This window comes from Calidris pugnax, unplaced genomic scaffold (assembly GCF_001431845.1).
Source record: "Calidris pugnax isolate Ruff unplaced genomic scaffold, ASM143184v1 scaffold38, whole genome shotgun sequence".
NCBI lineage: Eukaryota > Metazoa > Chordata > Aves > Charadriiformes > Scolopacidae > Calidris > Calidris pugnax.
Genome location: NW_015090995.1, coordinates 7,584,486 through 7,600,939, shown reverse-complemented (window position 1 = coordinate 7,600,939; position 16,454 = coordinate 7,584,486).

The following is a 16,454-nucleotide window of genomic DNA, read 5'->3' as shown; positions in this document are numbered from 1 at the left end:
CTCTCCGGTGCGATGGCGCCACCGCGCGGCGGCGGCGGGGAGCAGCGGGGCGGGGAGCGACCACCGGCCCGGGGGTAGCCCCGGGGAGACGAGAGGCCACCGGCCCGGGGTAGCCCCGGGGAGACGAGAGGCCACCGGCCCGGGGTAGCCCCGGGGCAAGCGGGGCTGCGGGTGCGGGCAAGGGGCTCAGCCCCAGGGCGAGCGGCCCCGGGGGCAGCCTGGCCACCTGCATCAGCCTTGAGCCCGCAACGTGCACCGGTAGCCTGGAGAGCCAGCCTGGGCTGCACGGAAAGCAGCCTGCTCTGGGGCCCCCAACATGAGAAGAACGCGGAGCTCTTGGAGCAAGTCCAGAGTAGGGCCACGAAGATGATGAGAGGGCTGGAGCACCTCTCCTGTGAGGACAAGCTGGGAGAGTTGGGGTTGTTCAGCCTGAAGAGAAGGCTCTGGGGAGACCTTATAGCCCCGTCAGTACCTTAATGGGACCACAGGAAAGGTGGGAAGGGACTCTTTATCAGGGAGCATAGGGATAGGATGAGGGATAACAGTTTCAGGCTGAAAGAGATTAGATATTAGAAAGAAATTCTTTACTATGAGGGTGGTGAGACTTCTCTGGGCATGGGTTACCTAGAGAAGCTGTGGATGCCCCATCCCTGGAGGGGTTCAAGGCCAGAGGCTGGATGGGGCTTTGAGCAACCTGGTCTGGTGGAGGTGTCCCTGACTATGGCAGGGGGGTTGTAACTAGATGATCTTTAAGGTCATTTCCAATCCAAACCATTCTATGATCACCCCCGCATCTCTGCCTGCTCTGCAGAGGCTTTACCTCCCTCCTTTCCTTCAGCCGGTTGCAGCCAGCAGCACCACACTGAGGGGGAAACCGAGTCAAGGTGAAGGATTTTTATTTTTTGTCCAAGGAAGAGGTCATGGGCAGCAGCACCAGCTTGTACAGCCTCCATGGTTCTTTAAAGAAGCCCCCGAGGAGGGAGCCAGCCATGAAAACCTTCACCGCCCCACAGCCGTGTGGGGCAGCACCTGCAGCCCCTCCAGCTCATGCAGCTGCCAGTGAGACTCACATGGCTCCTGCCCTCGGACAGGGGTACCGAGAAGTTTTGCACGTTCTCTGTCTCACAAGTGTTTCCTCTCCCTTTGTTTCCCACTGAAAACACTCCCTACAGCTCTCAGCCAGCGTGCCACTGGCCCCCCACTGCCCATCACAGCCACCACCCTTGAGCCAAACCCATCCTCACAAGACTCTTTTCAACCAGTTACATCAGAATAAAACTATTTGCTTTCATTTAAATCCTTTTTTACTTATCCTAGGGTGTGCAGCGTAGGAGGCCCAGCAATAATTTCAACTTCAGCAGCCCCCTTCCATGCTTCTTGGGTGGAGGAGAGCCGTGCTCCACAGGGATTCCCACCTCCTTCAGCCCAGCCTCAGGGCTGAGGCTTCCAGGCACCTTTTGGGCTTTACCCTTCTTCACCAGCATGAACAAGAGGAGCCCAAGCCCTTGTGGTCAGGTTGCAGCTGTAATACAGCAACCACAGGAATTCTCAGCTTTATTTAGAAAAAAAACCCAGGTTTTATGAGCTGTGGAGACCAGCTGTGATGTTGTGCTAAGTCCCGGGGTGGGGGGGCAAGGGGGCAGAGACACCTCCCAGGGCTTCAGGCCAAAGCCACTGTGTGCAGGTCAAAGTGCCCGAGGAAAGGTAAAGGCTGTGTCACAACCCAGCCTGGGGGATTTACAACTGCCCGGTCGAGTGAGTCGATGACAAAGCTACAAGAGAATGCTTTGAGGGCTTGTTCCCTGCCAGCAGCGCACAAGCAGCAGCCAAAAACGAGCAGCAAACAGGGTCTGTCCCAGGCGGGTGGCACAGCCAGCCCCAAATCTGCACTCGGGCCTGGGCTGAGCAGCTTTTTACCCTTTCCCCATCACCAGAGAACACTCAATTTTGAAACAAAATGTGGTTTTTTTGAAGACAAGTCAAAATCATGCATTTTCAAATTGTCCAAAAGAGCATTTTGGCTTGAAGTTTGGGTTTTTTAGGCTTCTCAGTTGATGCTGCACTGAATTCTGCGTAGTTTTGCAAATATTTTCTCTGCGTAAACCAAATAATTTTGTTGACAGACTTTTGTCTGGTCTATGGTCATGACCTACCGGTGGTACAGGAGCAGCTCGCGTGGACGCATCCTTTCAGCACCTTTCCCCTTTGTACCACTCTGCTCTGGCAGCTCTTTGCACCATTTTTAAGAGGCTCTCAGATGTATTTCAGATGTGGAGAACCGGGACATGACTTCAGAGGGCCTGAACTTTACATGCAGGTGTCTTGGACTTGCTAGTAGAAACAGGGCTTAAAACTAACGAAGATGGTGTTTGAAGTCAAGGAAAGAGTTGCCATTCTTTGCATCGCACCCATCTTTAAGCAAAGCAATCACTTCTCCCCCAGCTCTGGAGGCTTTCAAGAGCCCCAGCAAACCTGCCCCTAGAACAATTATCTTCTGCTAACACCAAACCCACCTGTGTTCTCTTCCAGCCCCTTCCACCACAGAGGCTGCCAAGCTGGAATGTCCTCCAGGGAACTGGTTTTGCCTAGTGATAGTGAATGGTAGTAGATAATGGGAATATTATTAATAATGGGAATAATGGGAAGATTATTAATGCAAATTCTGCTGAACCCCACTGACCCTCACCAGCTGCAGGGCTGGGGTGGTTACACTGGTGCTGTCTGGTATGAGAGCACCGATAGGAGCCCCAAAGCTGCCCACCAAAGATTTTGGCCTCACTTATACTTAAAAAAATCCAACTTGCTAGCACAGCAGTGCGAGATAGAGGGGGTTGCATTTTATCTAACTGCTGCAACTGGAAAAACACACCAAAAAAAAAGGTTTTTCATCTGGTAACTTCTTTTGGTGCATAATTTATACCTGCAAAAAGCAGTCTTTCCACAGCCCGGAGCAACTGTCCTAGATGAGAAGGTCTGCAGAGCTCTAGCAGGCACATGTGCATCTGCACAGTTACAATAACTAATCTCTCGTAAGAGTCTTAGAAGAAATTATGATAGATGTAGTGAGCAACTGTTTTCATCAGTGGAGTGATTTAGATGAATGATTTTCAGGCTGTTTCCTCCCACCTTTCTGCTAAATGGACTCTTCTCTGCCTCAATTAAGGAAAGGCTAGCACTCTAGGAAGCAGTGGCAAGGATAAAAAATGAAGGTAGAGGTATCAATAAGACCTTTTTAATTACACTTTACCGGAACCTCTGACGTAAATCATACTGAAATAAAAAACATCCCCAGTGTGTTAGAAGAATTTAGGCTCATTTGATTGTGCAAGGACCTTGAATGCGAGCACGAGAGAATGCAGCTGAAATATGGTCAGAAACCAGAGGGCTCCGGTACCCAAACCACACCAGGAGGGGCATGGAGCTGTACACAAACAGGAAGACCAAGCAGAATGCGATCAGTGCTAAATATTCAAGCGCCATAAATGTTTTTCAAACAATCCTTTTGTAAAAATGTAATAGCTTTGCTAACGGTGAGGCTTAGAGGTTCAGTGCCTGGGACCCTCCTGCTGTCCTGCTCGCACCCACGGCAGTGGCCACGTGCAGAGGATGGCCCGTCCCTCGCTGAGTGTGGGACTCCTCCAGTGTCTAGAAACACCCCCTTTCCCCGCTCCACCTACCAAAGCACTCAGCTTAGTAAGAGTTAATCCAGGTATGCTATACTAAATGAAAGCTTGCATAATTGAAAAATAGCTGAGGCATTAATCTTCCTTCTCGGTACCTTGAGTCCTCTTTAAAAAGATTATTTTGCCTTCAGAGACAGCTTTAATGCTACTTAATGAATCGCTTATAAATGAAGGATTCTCCCCCCCCTACACAGGGACAGGCTGACTACTACACTGATTTTGTCAAAGAGACAATTAACTTTTGTCAAATACACAAGATAATGGCTGTTCTCCACAATTCTACTACACTGAATTCAGCATATTTAAGGCAAATTTGTCTTGTCATTTTGACTGAGCTGACAGTGACATATCCATTCCCTTTAGCTGGACCTGGGGAACTCTTCACGCTTACCGGAATAATTAGCGGCTTCCCCAGGAACAGGTAGGTTAGTGCTGGATAAGGAATACCAGGCTCAGAAATTCAAAATCCCAACACGAGCTCATTCAAAGGCGGTTTGGTGTCTAGCTTCAAAGAAGGAAAGAGACGTGAGAAGGAAGGAGAAACGTAGAAACCTGGGGCACTGGGAAACCTTCCCCTGAACTTCTACACTGAGTATCTCAGTGGCAGGCAGGTTGCAGGCAAGTTTTCTTCGAACTGCAACTCCCACCCAGCAAAAGCAGGCACCCTGGGGTGGGTTAGCTGTTTCGTGGCTGTAAATAACTCCCAGCGAGCTGCAAAGGCAATTTTGTAGCATGAAGTCGTCCCCAACAGGGAGATCCCCAAGCAGAAATGCTCAGTTGTCTCCCTTTTCTTGTGTCCCACCCAGCGCCTGCCCCGTTCCCGGGACCCACACACGCAGCACAAAGATGCTGAATGAAGCTGAATCCCTCCCCTCCCACCACACCAGCCGGGCTGAGTATTTATATGTATTTCCAGCAAAAACAACAGGCAATAAGAGTTGTAATTCCTCGACAAGTGGGCCTTTTGACTCAAGCGACGGCCTTTGGGAGAGACACATCAGCAGCCACAGCCACAGAGCTAATAAATCCTTTGCTGCGTGGGCTGCTCCCACGCTGTTTAGCCCGAGACAGGACATGGAGGAGCCCTGCAAGACTGCTCCCAGAGATGGGCAGAGGAGGTTTTCTCCACCCCTGAGCAGACCAGGTGAGGATTTTGAGGTCTCTCCTGCTTCCCGTACCGATACCAGCAGCCTGTGGTGGTTTAACACCACCAGGACGTGGTGCTCAGCTGATGGAGAGCTTCGGCACGTGCTTTTCTGGAACACACTGTTCTTCTTCGTTAAGATTCTGGTCTAGACCCCAGAAAATGGAGCTCCATTCTTTGGCACAGTCTTAGACTCCTTGAGCTGACAAACACAGCTAAAATAAGTCATTTAGTCTGTCCGTGCATCATGGCCGTTACCTTCAAAATAAGAACCAACACCTTGTTCCACCTCCTTCTCTCAATTCTGCCCTTAAATTTGTGCGGCCAGGAGGCAGAGTTATTTCCAAACCATTACCAAAGGGGAAAAATCATCATTTTCTGCCCACCACTCTCTAGCCAGACACATACAGTAGTAGTTCCTCTCTCCTCAACATTTTTTTTTGGTCCATTTGGACTGCACTGCTATTTACCACAGAGGCAACACAGCTGTACCGTGCATGGCATGAGAGAATCCCAGTCTTGGGGCGGGGGGGAAAAAGCACTAGTTGCTTCAGCAATAAATAGATGAATACAGCAGCTTGCCCTGAGCTGCCATCGCAAAGAGATCAACAAACAAGCAGCTCTATTTATGCCATCGTGCTTGCACAGAAACTCCAGACAAACTAATAACCTCGTGTTCAGCCACTTCCCCTCTTTGTCCCCGAAGCAGCAGCCTCACGCAGAGCGCGCAGCTCGCTCGCCCAGAATAGGCTTTTTTGTTAATCACTCAGAAAGCCATGGACACAGGCCTGTTCATTCAGCTCGACTGCTTAACGCTGCAATCTAAATAAAAAGGGAAAGAAGGAAAACTTTGTATTCCTTTCGTACCCTGCATATTAAATGACACCATCAATGTTGCCTTGGGATGCAACATCAAACCACTTCCTTTGCTCCAAGATGGGATTTAAGAAGAATGACTTTGAGGCCAACTTGCCGTTCCAAATCTCCCATTTTTTGCCACCCCCCCATCTCAAAATTGAGGATGCAACACGAATGAAATCAGAATTAGCCTCGTTACAAACAAGCAAGGGGGGGGTGACCTAGATTCACTTTGCCTCTCAAAAGGAAGTGACGGTAAAAGTTTAAAACCTGCCATAGGGGGCTGTGGGCTGCAGCACGTTCAGGTCAAAGTTTGTTGCAATCAAATCGTGCTTTCTGAAAAGGCTTTTACTAACGGGATGATTTGTATGGCAGGGGCTGAATTATGCATGGGATTTTTACAGCCTCCGCTAGCAAATAACTCCAGCCCTTCCGACATGTGTGGAAAAGCTCAAGCTCTTCCCTGCAGCATCTTCAGTGGCTTCAACCCAGCTCTGTGACCCTGGGGACACATCGTGCTGGGGCATTGGGGTAACCCTCGCCACCAGCCACAGCACGTAGCATCCCATGCTGTGCCCAGCTGGAGCTGCTCTTGCTGCAGGTCTCAAGGTGCTAGGATGAAATGTAGATTTTTTTCAATGATCTTATTGAATCCCACTCAAAAAAATCCCAAATCAGAGAGCCTGCTCCCAGCAAAGACAGCCTGGTTGCTGTGTGGGCTGCTGGGGCTGCCTGGGTGACAGCTGAGTGGTAGCACAGGACTCTGCCCAAGTGATGGTCATGCTGAGAGAAAGACATGGAAATGGTCAGGCTTGGTGGGGGTTGTTATGGTGAACTGGGGAAAAAAAACAAAAAACAAACCCACAACTGAGGGACGGCCACAACTCTTCACTTCATTAAGCCACGAAGCGTCAATTGATGTATTCCAGGACTAACGTATCCTAAAAAATTTTAAGTGCTTTAATACCTGAGTACTAAACTGCCTCGTCACAAGCCAGGGGGGCAGGAAGGACAGTGTGACACGCTGTACTCCAAACAGCGAGCTCTTAATTACGCCCCAAGCAGCACCTCTGTGCCTGCAGTAATGGGGGCTCAGCTCAGCTGTATCCACGGCTGTTAGAGAGATCCTGTTTTGCTTCATCCTCATTATGGGAAATAGCCCGCTCGGATCCAGCAGCCGGTGGAGATGTTTCCTCTCGTGAAGCAGATTGCTTTCTCCTGTCAATTATGAGCAGAGAGCTCCCCGCGCAAATTGCTGGGGGAAAGCATAAATAGGAGGCGCGGGAACCGATTACAGCCTTGGGAGCAGGCTTGCTTAAAAACGGCTGATGGAAACACAGAGGTCAAGAGAAATAAAAAGTGTAGAGGTGATGGTGGTGATGGCTGCCACGGCAGTGCTGTGGAGCCGGGGGGGACAAATGGACCCCGCCTGCCCCTGCAGAAGTGCAGTCATCCCCAGCAGCAGTGTGGCAGGGGTTAACAGAGGGGCTGCAGTGAGTTGGCTCTGAAGCCACAGGGGTTTTTTCCCCAAAGAAGAGGTTCCCTTTTCTCATGCTACCACTCGTTACTTGTCAGTGGTGTGCATCCCACAGCTTGGGAAATCAGCACCCGGTGGGAAAAGGGAAACAATTCCTCCCTCTCGCCATACTCCTGCCACAAGCCCCAATTTCCCCGGACACTCCGCACACCTGCAAAGCCCTGAGGGATTTCTAAGGGGAGAGCAAACAGGTCTCTGGGCTGAGGTTGTACCCCAAACCTTTACCCAGCACCAGTGCTCCCACCGCCCTTCCCTGGGGAAGTTAACCAGGGTGGTTAAATTTCAGCTGAGCATCATAAACGGCCCCTTGTCCTGATGGCTTCCCATTCCAGAGAAAAGGATGAGAAAACGTGTGTGCATTTTAACCAGTGGTCTCAGAGCTACTTTCTTAAGCCCTACAGACCTTGCTGGCCCCTCCCGGGCCAGGTTCACAGCCCCCAGTGCCCCGCCAGACCCCCAGAGCTTGCCTTTACTCCTTCCTTTGGGGAAGAAGGTAGTGGTGTCTCTTCTGCCTCTAGGTCAGCCCTGGTTTGGGGCTGAAGGACAGTGAAGAGACAGTTTTCCTGCCTGTTGCTGGCAGCGGGCAAGCTGAGTGCCCATCCTTACAACGTTCACTTTTCTCTGCCCTCTAATATATCGCTGCTCATGAACTTCCACTGGTCTTCAACCCACTCCCCATTGCCTGATCTGATCTTCAGCTGTCCCTGGACTTCCAGCCCGTCACTGTAAGATCCACACCAACATCCAACACCTGCGTGAAGCATCACTCGCACTCACTCCCACCCTGCCCATGTCTTTAATAGCTCCATCCAGAAATCTCCTCCTCGGCATCAGCTCTGCACATTCACACCCATCAGCATTTTCGCAGGCTCTGCAGAAAGGTATTGATTCCTGCTCATAGAGCAGGTCTGTCTGAAGAAAAGCCATTGCATTTGCCTGGGTGGGCTGTGAAAGCTGGCCCCTCTAGGCTCTTCTTCCCCTTTTCACTTCTGTTTCCCCACAGACCCACTGGGCAGTGGGGTTTGCTCACCCACCTCACCCCAGCCCCCTTGATTTCCTTCTAGACCCTGCAGGCGGAGCTGCCTGGGATTTATTTCCTTGTATTTAACACTGCTAAGTAAAAGGCACCAGAGATCTGCAGCTGGCAACTTCAGGCTGCTTTCCAGCTCCTCCATCCAGACCTGCCAGCAGACGTTTTCAGTTTTGGTTCTCAGATCTCCATTACAGTCTGGTCTCAAAACAGCGAATCCACCAGCCCTCCAACTGTGCACGTTCGACTCCACAGCCTCAAAGCTGTTACAAACGAGCTGCAAGTTCCTCCCGCTCCTCACAAGAAACGGGTATCCCTCCGACGCGTCTGCCTTTGGCAGAGAGCGATACCCTTCAGATCTCTCCTGCACAGTTTGGTGCCTGGTTTTCCCTCCTCCCCGATTGGAGGCTGGTAAGCAAAGACAGCTCCCTCAGATCTGGGGATGTTGAAATTCCTCTTTATCAGTAACTCCACTTACCTCTGTCACAAGGTGAAAGATGTGCTTGAATTTCTGCTGCCTTCCTGGATAACTTCAGTGACGCTGAGCTGTAGGTGAGTCCATCCTCCTGCTGCCTTTCCCTCCGCTCCCCGCTCCTGGGAATGCTCTGCCCTTCCCACAGACGTTTCTGGGTCCAGGCTTTAGTCAGTTGTGGACGAAAAGTGAAAGCTGTGGTTCACAACTCACATGAAACTTCACTTAAATTTGAACTAATAACTTGAGAGATGAGAGATGCGAAGAGAAAAGAGGGATTTGCATGTCTCTGGTTCACCCTGCTCTCCTACAATCTGACTGAAGAAAGCAGATTTGGAGATGTTAAGTCACATATGAAGTTTAACAGGGGTGTATACATTTCCAAGCACACCCCCCCCCCCCAAATAGATGGAAAGAAATCCCTCATCGGGGCTTGTCCCCGCTCCTGGCTGGGAGCTGAGCACTCTCCCAGGCAGAGGGGACTCAAACCTGGCACACAGCACGCACAGAAGAGCCCAAAGGGGAAGGCAAGGCTCACTGAAGGAAAGCTGGATACAAACCCTACCATCCAGAAATCTCCTCCTCGGCATCAGCTCTGCACATTCACACCCATCAGCATTTTCGCAGGCTCTGCAGAAAGGTATTGATTCCTGCTCATAGAGCAGGTCTGTCTGAAGAAAAGCCATTGCATTTGCCTGGGTGGGCTGTGAAAGCTGGCCCCTCTAGGCTCTTCTTCCCCTTTTCACTTCTGTTTCCCCACAGACCCACTGGGCAGTGGGGTTTGCTCACCCACCTCACCCCAGCCCCCTTGATTTCCTTCTAGACCCTGCAGGCGGAGCTGCCTGGGATTTATTTCCTTGTATTTAACACTGCTAAGTAAAAGGCACCAGAGATCTGCAGCTGGCAACTTCAGGCTGCTTTCCAGCTCCTCCATCCAGACCTGCCAGCAGACGTTTTCAGTTTTGGTTCTCAGATCTCCATTACAGTCTGGTCTCAAAACAGCGAATCCACCAGCCCTCCAACTGTGCACGTTCGACTCCACAGCCTCAAAGCTGTTACAAACGAGCTGCAAGTTCCTCCCGCTCCTCACAAGAAACGGGTATCCCTCCGACGCGTCTGCCTTTGGCAGAGAGCGATACCCTTCAGATCTCTCCTGCACAGTTTGGTGCCTGGTTTTCCCTCCTCCCCGATTGGAGGCTGGTAAGCAAAGACAGCTCCCTCAGATCTGGGGATGTTGAAATTCCTCTTTATCAGTAACTCCACTTACCTCTGTCACAAGGTGAAAGATGTGCTTGAATTTCTGCTGCCTTCCTGGATAACTTCAGTGACGCTGAGCTGTAGGTGAGTCCATCCTCCTGCTGCCTTTCCCTCCGCTCCCCGCTCCTGGGAATGCTCTGCCCTTCCCACAGACGTTTCTGGGTCCAGGCTTTAGTCAGTTGTGGACGAAAAGTGAAAGCTGTGGTTCACAACTCACATGAAACTTCACTTAAATTTGAACTAATAACTTGAGAGATGAGAGATGCGAAGAGAAAAGAGGGATTTGCATGTCTCTGGTTCACCCTGCTCTCCTACAATCTGACTGAAGAAAGCAGATTTGGAGATGTTAAGTCACATATGAAGTTTAACAGGGGTGTATACATTTCCAAGCCCCCCCCCCCCCCCCAAATAGATGGAAAGAAATCCCTCATCGGGGCTTGTCCCCGCTCCTGGCTGGGAGCTGAGCACTCTCCCAGGCAGAGGGGACTCAAACCTGGCACACAGCACGCACAGAAGAGCCCAAAGGGGAAGGCAAGGCTCACTGAAGGAAAGCTGGATACAAACCCTACGGAGCCTGAGATACAGAAGGATTGAAATTAAATATAAATTCAACAATGGAAAAAGTTGCCAGAGATATTTAGGGTTTGTATACGTATGTTACATACACAGATACACACACATATATATAAAAACCAACAAATCCTATCTGTATGCAACATGAGCAAGATGTTGCTATAGTAATCTTAATTTTACATTCCTTACATTAAGAAGAAGATTGCAAGTTGTTTGGCACCTAGACTGTCTTTTTGTTATAGCATGTGCTGCATTTAACCCAGTGGGACTCTGTTCTCTCCCTCCTAGAGCTATGGAATTAGAAATAACTGCTAACAATAATATCATCATCACTCACGGCAGCCTTGGATTCAGTTTCCTTTGAAAAAGGAGAAAAAGGAACTGCCTGTGCACATTAGCATTGAGTTTAGACTTGGACATGGACACTTCCCCGAGGATGGCAGGGGCCCAGGGAGCAGCACTGGGAGATGCCAGGGGGGTGGGATGGTCCTGGGTGGGAGTGGATGAGCAGGGGGCAGGAGGAGCTGTAAATCAGAGGTGACTCTGACCCAGCCAGCAAAGGCACAGGGATGCCAAAAAGGATGGAAAGCCAAAGCTCGTGCTGTGGTGGGAGGTTTCTCCACAGCCTGATGTGCCACCATGGGACAGGAGTTTCCAGCCCACGGTGAGGGTCTCTGCCTGCAAGATGGGGAACGAAAGCTAAAATTCAAACAATTCTCTCAGAACAATCCCCCTCTCTGGTAGGAGCCCAGCTCATTGCAGGGTGGTGAAGGGGCACCCAGTGAATGCTGGCTGCACCCCTGCCCGCTCCGCAGGGCCACACAGCCAGACAGGGGCATGGCCAGGCTGTGAGCATGCATCCACCCATCACCCTTGCACAAGACATCTTTAAGCAGTGACAAAACCATGTCCAGGGCTCTCTGACCCCCTGGTGGGAGCTGAACAGCTTCACAGTGGTGAAAATCTCCACCAGAAAACACCCAGGAGCTGCACCTACCATCAAAAATAGGAGCATCCTTCTTTCTCGTTCGAAGAGCAAAGGCAGCCGGTGCATTAAGGCCACCCCCCTGCCCCACAGCAAACCCCTACCTGGGTTCCCCCTCCTGAGAGGGGCTGAGGGCTGCAGAGTGGCTACAGACCCCCAAAAGCCAGGGATCTGAGCCCTCCAGGGAAGAGGAGAGGCAGCACTTTCCCTCCCTGGCTTTGCTGGAGCTTTGGGGCGACAGGCTCAGGGGAGGTTCTGAAGTTGGGGATCCACGCGACCCACGGGCACATCCCCTGCTCTGCAGAGGCAAGTGCTGCCTTTGAACATCCTCACCCGACAGTGGCTCCCGGGAGGGTTTGTTTTCTCCAGATTGATGGTGTTTACATCTTCAGGCGTCTTCTCAGTCATCTATGATCTCTGGCCGCGAGCGGGTCTCTTTGGGACACTGAGTGACAAGTATTGTTACCGTGCCAAGGAGACGGGACTCTCAACTGCCCGTGGCAGGCAGATCGCTGCGAAATCATGATTTATCTGGAGTTAAATTAAGTTATGTCTCTTTTCCCTGCCTGCCCTGGCAGTGGCTGCATACAGGTGTGCTGTATTTCTTCCTCTAAAAGGGAAAACACAGGGCCATTTACCAACGGCTAGAGATCAGAAGGTGCCCGAGTGTAAACTCCGGGACAAAGCTCATCTGAGCACATCGGAGGGAGGGAGCTGACAAGTGACAAACAGCCAGAGCTGAGTTCGCTCTATTTTGGCTTACGCCATTGCTTGGGGAATCACGGGAAGGGAAAACAGGTGAATTATTGTCACCTCCAGACTTAAACAAATGGAGGCTTCAAACAAAATTGCATTGCTTAGACATTCAGAGGGGGAAATATTTACCTCGCGTGCAAAAATAAATGTTACAGTTTATGAGTCATATAAAGCCTTTTATGCTGAAAATCCCTCTCCGGATGAGGATGGGGATATTTCTCATTGTGGTCTTGATCCATCCAATTTATTTGCAGAGCAAAAGGATCAGTGAGGGCCCTGTTCTCCAGAAGATCTGGCGATGGGGAAAGTTCTTCCAGTGGGGGCTGGATGCCCACCTGTGCCTCCCCATCCCAGCTCACACAGGTCCCTTCATCCACCCAGGGGGTCCCCATCACCCCTGGCAGAGGCAGCTATGGGTACTTTGAATGAAGGGTTTTAGAGCCCTGGCATGCTTGGCTGCAGTAACAGGGCTGCTCTGTCCTCCAAAACCTCCTGTTCACAAGCAAAACCAGCCTTCAGGGAGGCACAGAGCTGGTTTTGGGGTGCAGGAGGAGCAGAGCAAGATGGAGCACAGGGACAGGCAGGAGGAAAAGGAGGGTGCTCTCTCGTTCTGCACCTCTGGGTGCCCACCTCACAGGGACACAGGGTCCCAAACCCTGTCACCCACTCCTTAGCCCATTAGAGATGTGTGTGCACTGATACACACATGAAGGGATGAGCCAAAGATGGGTGACACTTGGGGTGCACTGCGCCTTAGCCACTGGCACCACATCTCGGGGAGACAGCCAGCAGCAGATCCTGGGAGCAGCAAAGGCAGGAAAAATTCATCGGTGTGCAAGGAGTTTGGGTCTCAAGGAGACTGTCAGAGAGTTCAGGCAGCACAGAACGAGCCTGCCCCAATTCCTCTGCCTTTTGGGAAAGACATTGCTGTAGCTAGAGCCTTGTGCCTTCTGGAAAAGCACTATTCCCTCTATTGCTGATGATTTATTTGGGAAGAAGATTCATTTTTCCCTGATCATATTAGAAGCACAGAATGGATTACAGCATGGAGTAACCTTGATAGCTGAGAAATTCACTGTATGCAAATGTGAGCCTTAAATGGCTCTTTCTATGAAAGACTGCCTGTAGGGGGGACATCTTTGTGAAATGGCACCAACAAATAGACTGGTATTTAAAAGCAGGGACTTTGCCACAAGCCACAATACATGGTCTACTGACATCTACAAACAGCAGCTTTTCCCTGTGAGCACAACTTGCATCTCTGCTCTTCAAACCTGCTCGTTTCACTGCACAGCCCCGTGCCTGTCGGGATGCCTGCTATACCAGCAAACCCACACCAAAAGATGCCAGGCTGCTAAAAGCAAACCACTAAGTCACCTGCAGCATCTACAAGCTCCTGGGCCCACCCATACCCTTCCCTCACACCTGAACTGGAGCCTGAGGGCAGCCAGGAGGGAGCACCAAGGGTCTGGAGCTGTTTCATCCTCTCCCACCTTCGACAGCCCCTCGGAGCTTGGGCATTAGAGCGGAGCAAGCACAGGTATGAAGAGAGATGAGGTGAAACTCGTGTTTTCCCTGGACTAATGCTGCCCATTGCCTGGGTCACCTGGTGTCAGGATGCATCGAGCATCCTCCCTTGGGCATCTCTTGAGGCACCCAGGCTGGACCCACCACCTCCAACCCACACAGGGATGGACAGGGATGCACAGGGATGCTGTGCAGTGCGTGGCAGCTGCCTGAAGATGGCAAGCCAACACTGCAGTTTATAATACATGCAAATAACCCCGCTGGAGGAAGAAGGGGGCTCCCTACAAATCAGAGGGCTATATTTTCTTTGCAGCCCGTGTAATGCCAGAGCTGAATTTAAATTGCGGTGTTTATCAAACAGGTCTGAGCCTTTTTTCTTTCCTCCTCCTTGGTAAACACTGCCCGTCTTACAGAATTTCATGCGGCGCTCCTGGTACTGCACCAGTCCTCAAGCCCAAATGCAAAGTCTGAGGAAGAAATTGCAATGCATCCTTTGGCACCAGGGAGCCATAGAGCTAGTGTGTGCATGCAATAATTTATCCTAAGCCTTCTAGTGGCATTTTATGTCTTTTTGCTGTAGTGCTATTACAGCTTTGATTACTCCATTTTTATGTTTGTCAGCACAGCATATGGGCAAGATAATTTGTATTCAAAGTATTAAACTGGTAATGTAAATTATTAAAGACCCAATTCATAAAAGCATTACACACTATATGCAGATTCCTTCCCCTGAACTCTTCCCTCCTCCTCCTCCCCATTTTGCAGACCCAGCTTCATGCCATTCGAGCGGGACCAGGACTGCCGCCAGCTCCCACCCCATGGCCACCAGCTTCATCCCAGTGGATGTCAGACGAGGACCCAGCACCTTCCTCTCTCTGCTGCCTCCTGCACAACTCATTTATCCCCAGGTGCCTGTTGCCCATCAGCTCATCTTGTTTCAGCATCTCCTAAAATATGATAGAGAAGAAACTGTTTTCCCATTTTTACCCCAACCCCCGTTTGCCCTGTGCTCTGCAGTACAAAGTACGTGTGTCTCTGAGTATCACCATGGTAAGGAGGCATTGGAGGGGGCACAGGAGGAGATGAAGATGACTGCTGTGATGGTCCCATCTCATTGCCCGTTTGGGGCTCCATGACTGCAGGACAAAGGCAACTTGCCACTGGTTTTGCAGTGGGTGCTGCTGTTCCCGTGGGCAAGCTCCCAGCCCTCACAGGCAACAGGTCACCTCTGCCAATATTCAGCCTCAACAAGATTCCAGCAGCCACTCCGAAGGGCTGGGGGCAGTGAAACCTGCTGATCCTGCAGGGAAATCAGGCTTTTCAGCTGGAACCCCTGCAATAACGGGCAACTCATTTCAGTAGCTGTTTACCAGACCATCCACAGTACCATCATGTAGAGCAGATGCCATCTTCTGTTTTTCTCATTACCAAGATTTACTGTCTTATAAGCTTATTATTGACTGAGGCTTTAGGCTGAGGCCAAGGGGAATGCAAACACCCAGCGGTTCCTTATTGCAGGAGCATCCCCTGCCAAAGCCGTCAGTACTGACCCAGCGTTTGGGGCTGCCTCCCCAAAACCTGGACCCCTCTACTTCAGAGCAAAGGCTTTGGCATCCCAGAAGGGCAGCAGGGAGATGCAACATGCCCTGTCTCTGCAATGGGGTCCCCTGAAGCCCCCCAGCACGGGGAAGTTCCAATGCATTGCATTGCTGGCAATTCTGAAAAGTGACATTAAAACAGAGCAGAAACTGGCACCACAAAATGCTTAACTGCACTTAGTCTGTGTAGAACCACACAAGTTCCCCCACAGCACACAAATTCTTTCTTGGCCCTGCTTTTCAGGAGAAATGCACTCCCTCCTCCCATCCTGGGGGGAAAAGGAGGATTTTTGTATCCAGCTTCCAGAGGTTCGGCACCCGGGGGGGCCATGGGTGACTCCAGGGGAGTTGAACCGCTTCTCCAGACCTCCTCCTTTCCAGCCAAGAACTGCTGCTAACACAGACCGAGATGCAGGCTCTCTGGCACGCAGGCACCCACCAAAGGGGCTGGTTCACCTGTGTCCACGCGCTGCCTGGTGCTCCCAAATCGCTCTCACAGCACCTCTCCAAGAGCACACAAAACCTATGGGCATCATGTTTCAACCCCAGTAGGACCTGAAAGCACCCAAAAAAGTAAAAAATGCTGCTGGTACCCCCTGGGATTCAGCTCTGCTGTCCTGTCAGGTCTCCCCAAAAAAAGACAAGGCAGTTTTGCCCAAAATAGATGGTAAAACAAGGTACTGCAGCGGGGGCTGCTGGCCATCGACACTGTGCTGAGAGCCCAGGGGTCAGATCAGCGTGTGTGCAGCCAACAGGTGAAACAAGAACATCCCACACGGCATCCAAAAAAATGGAACCTTGGTCCTTCCCTTCTCTCCCTGAATTTTGCATGTCTTTGACACAACACGGGCATGTTTTGCTGAATCAGCGTGTTCAGTAGATGCTGCCACACGGCTGGGTTGGGCTGAATCCTCAGTCCCACTTTTAATTCCCTGGGGCATTGTGACTGGTAGTGACTGGCATGTGTCCTTTGACCACCCTTTATTAATGTCCTGTCCGGGTCCCTGCTGCTCTGGTACCTACCGCCCTTCTGC